At 39.3% G+C, this 7,474-nt stretch overlaps 1 pseudogene; it reads left to right on the forward strand.

Moving 5' to 3' along the window:
* Nucleotides 1-1,696: 1,696 nt before the first annotated feature.
* LOC120935375 lies at nucleotides 1,697-2,233 on the forward strand (annotated as a pseudogene).
* Nucleotides 2,234-7,474: the final 5,241 nt, after the last annotated feature.

Raw genomic sequence — 7,474 nt, forward strand, 5'->3', positions numbered from 1 at the left:
ATGATCTAGGGGTCCTGGATGTCATCAAATTGACCAAATTGACCAAATATGCCTAAAAAGTCACCTGGGATCCCTAGTCCATTTGCCAGGGATTTGTCATTTGCAACAGGGTTAATGAAGGGTGAAATTGTTGGGATCTGTATAGCTGGACAACACAAAGGATATTGGAGTTACATATGTTTAGGATTTTTTTTTTTTTATCGAATAAAGGAATTTTTTGTGTTTTTTTTTCTACTATTTGCATATTTTGTTTATGAATAACAAGCGGTTCTATGTACCACATACTTATTGACATGGAGGGGGGGCAGATATCTGAGAATTCCCTTATATGTGCTTCTAGATTCCAATAGGTCCCCCACACCTATTGAATAAATAAAACGTTTTATTGGATCATTTAACCAGTTTAACAATATTTATAATTTAGCATAGAACACCATATTTACTTCGCAATTATATTTCAATATTTTATAAAAAAAAAAAAAAAAATGTTGGTACTTGTTAATATATACATGATTAGTAATTTACCATTTTTCATTGGATTTTGACATTTTTTCAAAAAAAAAAAAGCTATTTAAATCCATTATGCTTTAAACATAGTTTTTGTGCATAGAAAATTACATTCTAGATATACATTCATTCAGCTAGTGCGTACCCTCTATCTGAGACCTTTTTAAAATTTGATAGCTAAGACACTCCATCTGTGAAAATCTTTTCTAAATCCCATGAAGGATTACTGTTTCAACATGTACAGAAAGTTTAGTCTTTGTGTTGTATAAAACCTACTGTTTCTCCCGGGAAAACCCAAGATTTGAAATGCAGAACATTCGTCTCTGATGCAGGTCCTATTTATTATAGAACTTGGCTTGTATTTTAAGAAGCACATGGCAAAAATATCTCAGTTATGCATACCAATTATTTTTACTATAATTTTTGCTGTGAAGTTATTTTAAAAAAAATATATTATTTTGTAGTTGGATTGTTGGATTTACATATCTACAAAAAAAGAGAATAACCTGCATAATTATAAATGACAATCAAATCACAATTAATACAAATATATTAACAAATAGGCACGTTATTATTGTATTTTACTCATGTGTTACTACTTACAGAAGTGTGCTGGCTCCAAAATGAGCAAGTTTTTTGATATTACAAACAATATGTCTAAGACGGTAGCATGCACAGGAGAGGAGTGTGTAGGGCATGACAACAGACAGTATGTGCAGGGGAGAAATGTAGAAAGCGTGATAGTGGGCAAGATGTGCAAGAGAGGAATAAAGATAGTATGACAATGGGCATTATGTACAGGAGAGAAGTTTGAAAGGTATGACAGTAGGTATTTGTGCAGGAGAGGATACTGGAAACAGGCTGTATTTGACAGAAAGTAATGCAGAGAGTATGCCAGTGGGGGGTATGTGGAGGAGTTCAGAAAGTATGACAGTGGGTAGATTGTTCATGAGTGGATATCAGGTATCAGGTATAATAGTGGATATCCTGATATCAGGTATATCAGGTAGTATTTGACAGAGAGTAGTATAGAAGGTATGATAGGGATTAAAATGTGCAGGTGAGGAAAGGGGAAGTTTTTAGTGTGTAACACACCTGGGTGGGTTTCCGAGTGCACTCCAAGACTACCCTATTTTGAAGCCTATTAGACCCTATGGCTCTAATTAGGTTCTTAAAAAGAAACGCCTGCTCTTCGCCATTTTAGCCGACGCCATGAAGGTCGAGCTGTGCAGCTTCAGCGGTTACAAGATCTACCCGGCCATGGCCGGCGGTACGCCAGGATTGACGGCAAGGTGTTCCAGTTCCTCAATGCAAAATGTGAATCTGCCTTCCTTTCCAAGAGGAATCCTCGACAAATCAACTGGACTGTTCTGTACAGACGAAAACACAAGAAAGGGCAGTCGGAAGAAATCCAGAAAAAGCGTTCTCGCCGTGCAATGAAGTTCCAGAGGGCTATTACTGGTGCTTCTCTGGCTGAAATTATGGCCAAGAGAAACCAGAAGCCTGAAGTGCGAAAGGCTCAGCGGGAACAAGCTATTAGGGCTGCAAAGGAGGCAAAAAAGCCTAAGCAAACCACCAAAAAGACCGTTCCTGCTAAGGGTCCAACAAAGGCTGCCCCCAAGCAGAAGATTGCCAAGCCAGTAAAAGTGGTGGCTCCCCGTGTTGGAGGAAAACGCTAAGCAACATGTTCCTACTGGATGTGTTAATAAATTACTATTTTGAAAAAAAAAACGCCTGGTGTCTTGAAAGGGGTCGGATGCAAGGGGTGGCTGCCTCTCATGCTATGCATTAACCATATAGGGGTGGTGTGGATAGAGGGGGCAGTGCCCCTAATGGACAGGCCGCCCCTGGTAAAAAGTAAAGTTAATCCTCTGAGACACAGAAAATATGGTCATAGATATGCAGGGAGTTGCACCCAATAATGCATCTGACACATATTCATACAACTAATTGTAAAGACTCAGCATGGGAGCTGTGCTTCCCACATATAATGCTTTAATAGTGAAAAAAATTGTAGTAATAACAGTGTCAAGGAAACAGACTGGAAACAGACTGGTCACGGATTAATAGTTATTGTATATACTCTGGGAAGTGAATCGTATGTAAGGGAGAGGGGAAGTGCAGATACAGAACATTTGGTTGAATATTTGGCGCACAATATGGGAGATCCCATATGTCAAAATAATACTACATACAATGTTACATGGTCATTAGTAGAGTGTCCAAAAAACAAACAAATGCACTGTGTAATGAAAGTCTCTAAAGCTGAGCTAACGTAAATGTATAATGTCCCAATGGCGCATGCACTGGAAGGCAGCCAGTTCCAATATCAGCTAGAAGGAACTCTGTGTAAACAAGAAGGATGGGGAACAGTGCTTCTAAGTGCAGTAAAACTTTACCATTCTTTAACCACTTCCCGCCCGGCCTATGGCCGATTTACGTCCGGGAAGTGGTTATGAAATCCTGACAGGACGTGCCGCCTATGTGTGCCCATCAGTGCCGCCTATGTGTGCCCATCAGTGCCGCCTATGTGTGCCCATCAGTGTCGCATACCAGCGCCGCCAATCAGTGCCACCTCATCTGTGCCCGTCAGTACTACCTCATCGATGTCCATCAGTGCCATCTCATCGGTGCCCATTAGTGCCGCCATATCAGTGCCCGTAATTGAAAGAGAAAACTTATTTACAAAAAAATTAACAGAAAAAAATTAAAACGTAATTTTTTTTCCAAATTTTCAGCCTTTTTTTAGTTGTTGCGCAAAAAAAAAAATCGCAGAGGTGATCAAATACCACCAAAAGAAAGCTCTATTTGTGGGGAAAAAAGGACGCCAATTTTGTTTGGGTACAGTGTAGCATGACCGCGCAATTGCCATTCAAAGTGCGACAGTGCTGAAAGCTGAAAATTGGCTTGGGCGGGAAGCTGCGTAAGTACCTGGTATGGAAGTGGTTAATAACTACAAATTGGCAACTCATAAAGGCGGAAGATGCACTTGTAAACACAATAAGTTCCGATATGTGATTTCCGATGAGTCCCACTGAGTGTTTCTCTGTCCAAGGCTAGTAGACTGTTGGCTGCTCTGCTGGATTCCAGCACTTCCTGGTGTGTTCCGGGATGCTGAGAACACTAGGGGTGAAGAGATGACATCACGTCCGGGTGTTGCGAGTGGAGGAGGCATTTTTTTTGTTTCCCTTTCCTTCCCTTTCCCCTCCCCCTTCCCTGTTTTCCTTTCCTTTTCTTTTCTTTTTTCTTCTTTTTGTTTTCCTTTGATATCGGAGGGTGGGATGGAATAGCCTTTATATATGCATTAATACATTTTCTAGACCGTGGCTGAGTAATGTGGTATCTTGTGATCTTTATGGATATATATATATATATATATATATATATATATATATATATATATATATATATATATATATACATATATATATATATATATATATTATTCTTTTATATAGTTCTTGATATATTCTTTTATATATTTCTTGATATATTCTTTTATATATTTTTTGATATTTTTTGGAGATTTCAATTTTTTGCAATGCAATACATAGATGTGCACAGATATTTTACTTGAATACAACATTTTATAACATGTGTAAAAGTTTTTTCATTTGTTTTTGTCTTTTTCTCTTGAACTTGTATCTCTTGAACTTTGAAATCACTGTAAAGAGTTAACTGTCAGTTTAATAGTTAATAGACAATGACCATCCATGCTTTTGATATTGTTCATGGACAATCAACATTTCACATGTTTGTGTTCTAATTGTTTAATTGTTGTATTATTTAGAGGGGTATATATATATATATATATATATATATATATATATATATATATATATATATATAGATATATATATACCTGTACGTTGGTGAGGCACTTTAGCCATGAGTAAGCATTGTGATTGATGTGAAATTTGTTAGCGGTGTATAGTGGTCTGTACTTATCCGGATATGTATTTGGATTCTGTTTTATGAAATAAAAGGTGAAAATCTAGGGGCAGATCCACAAAGAAATTACGCCGGCGTATCTATTGATACGCCGGCGTAATTTGAATATTCCCGCGTCGTATCTTTGTTTTGAATCCTCAAAACAAGATATGACGGCATCTTGGCTAGATCCGACAGCTGCAATTTGTTGGCGGCCGCTAGGTGCCGTTCCCGTCGAAATCCGCGTCGAGTATGCAAATGAGCTATTTACGGCGATCCACGAACGTACGTCCGGCCGGCGCATTTTTTCCGTCGTTTCCGTTCGGCTTTTTCCGGCGTATAGTTAAAGCTGCTATTATGAGGCGTACTCAATGTTAAGTATGGCCGTCCTTCCCGCGTACAAATTAGAATTTTTAACGTCATTCGCGAATAAGAATTTGCGTAGAATGACGTCACTGTTGTAAGCATTGGCTGGTTCCGGTTTAATTTCGAGCATGCGCACTGGGATACCCCCAGGGACGGCGCATGCGCAGTTAAAAAAAACGTTGTTTACGTCGGGTCACGACGTATTAACATAAAACACGCCCCTATCACAGCCATTTGAATTCCGCGCCCTTACGCTGCGAGAGATACACTACGCTGCCGTAACTTACGGCGCGGATTCGTTGTGGATTCAATTTAAAAAAGATAAGTTACCGCGGCGTAGCGTATCTTAGATACGCTGCGCCCGGCGCAAGATGTATGTGGATCTGCCCCCTAGAGTGTGGCTATCCAGCGTTCTTATTTTCATGTCTCTGTTGCAACCAGAGACGGGACACAGCCCTTTGTGGAGACAGCTTATACGAGGAGGGGTGATTATCTTAGAGCAGTGAAACTTTTGAAGGCCTGTTATAGCCACCCTTGCAAGCATGTTTCTGCCCTGGACTGCAGACTGATGTGCCATTGCTCCATGTGCTGACTTGAAAAAGCAGGTCTCAAGAACAGGAATGCAAGCCACTCTGAAGCACCCCTTTCAAGGGAATAAATTGGCAGTGGCTTCCAAAACAGTGCTGGTCAGTCATCAATTGTAATGACATGTATTTTTTGCATATGGCAGCATTTGACTGTTAAAAACAGGCATATGAATTATTATTTTTAAACCATTTTGTAAGTGATCATGTGATCTCTATGTAATATCTGCTGTGCATGCTCCCTGACATGACATACACCAAATGATGTGTTACTGGGGACATACTGTGTGGAAAAAACCTCATGGTGTATGTTGCTGTGTTGGATGTGAATATTTACATTTAAAAAAGGAATGGTTTATTATTACTTTAACTATATGGTACTTAGTCATTTTAATTCGTTCCTATACAAAAGTGTTTTTTTTTGCAAAATACTTAGCCTGAAAATGTAATATGCTATGCTGGATAACGCATCACGTTTCTCAGGTTTGGAATAAATATTTGCAAATGCTTTTTCTCACCTCCTAACTTTCTCTCTTACATGAAAGTAAACAATTCATTTAGAAAACCATCCCTTTATGCTCAATAGTAATGTGAAACCAGAAGGTCTCACCATCAAATAGTCAGAATGGAAGGTAAAACATGTAGGGCAATACTGGTACAGTCCTAATGGTTGCACAAAACAACAATCCTGGTATACCTTTAGAAGGAGAGGCAGCAGGTTAAGCTTAACATTTTATGACAAACTATAATCTAAAAACAAGACTAATATGACAAAACCTAATAGATATACCAAGACAAATATGAAAAGTATACTGTAGCGCATGCTGTGTTTTTCTCGCCTTTCTTCTTTGTAAAACATAAACACTAATAAAGAAGCACCAGAAATTTCCATTTTTCTACTTATTAATAGGGATTTACAAGAAAAATCAAGAACTCCAGCTTGACTAGGTCCACACCAAGGAGTAATGCCTTGTACACACAATCGGATTTTCCGTCGGGATAAACTCTGACAGATTTTTCCGACGGAATTCTGTTCAAGCTGTCTTGCATACACACCGTCACACCAAATTCCGATCGTGTGTACAAGGCATAACAGTTGGATCACCACTTCCAACATCTCCTTTACACACTCCAGGACTCCCACTATGCTGTTGCATACATTCTTGGAATGGTTGAGTCTGAGAGAAACAGCTACAGACAATTCTGTAACACAAAAAATATAACGGAAAAAAAATAAGTATGTATTTAAAAACTTTTTCAACTGTCAGCTCAGATAGTATATGAATAGATCTTTTAATAGGGAGCCCACACTGTCAAATGACAGCCTGTGATTATAGAAAGATACTAGCAGGTAAAGAGAATTAGATAGTTACGATCAGAGGAGCACAGAGGGGGCATGCCATAGTCTCAATTTATAAGATACATACTAGCAAGTGTACTGTTATAGGAGTTGTAAAGGCAGAAGTTTTTTTTATCTTAAAGCATTATATGCATTAAGATAAAAAAAAATATTGTGTGTAGCAGCCCCCCTTAGCCCCCTTAATACTTCCCTGAGCCCCATCTCTATACAGCAATTTCCACGAGTCCCTCGGCCATCTGGGACTCTCCCTCCTGATTGGCTAAGACACAACAAAGGTGCCATTGGTTACCACGGCTGTCAATCAAAGTCAGTTAGCCAATCAGGAGAGATGGGGCGGGCCGAACAACAGCTCCGTGTCTGAATAGACACACGGAGCTGCACCTCGGCTCGGGTGAGTGAGTGAGTGAGTAACTTGTATAGCGCTAACAAATGCGAACTGAATCGCCCTAAAAGACGCTTTTTGTCCAATTTCGTCCAAGGTCCTTCAGAAGAGGTGGGTCTTAATTTTTTTCCTGAAGGCCCGATGTTTTTTTTTCATGCGGATGTTTGTTGGTAGAGCGTTCCATAGCCATGGTCCTTGGACTGTGAATCTTCTTCTCCTTTAGATTTGTAGCAGGACTTGGGGATGTGGAGGAGATTTTGATTGGGGGTGTAGTGTTTTATTTTCTTGCATAAATATTGAGGTGTGTTTCTTTGTGTGCATTTGTGGGTGAGGCAAAGGGTCTTG

This window comes from Rana temporaria, chromosome 4 (assembly GCF_905171775.1).
Source record: "Rana temporaria chromosome 4, aRanTem1.1, whole genome shotgun sequence".
In the NCBI taxonomy this organism is placed as follows: Eukaryota; Metazoa; Chordata; class Amphibia; order Anura; family Ranidae; genus Rana; species Rana temporaria.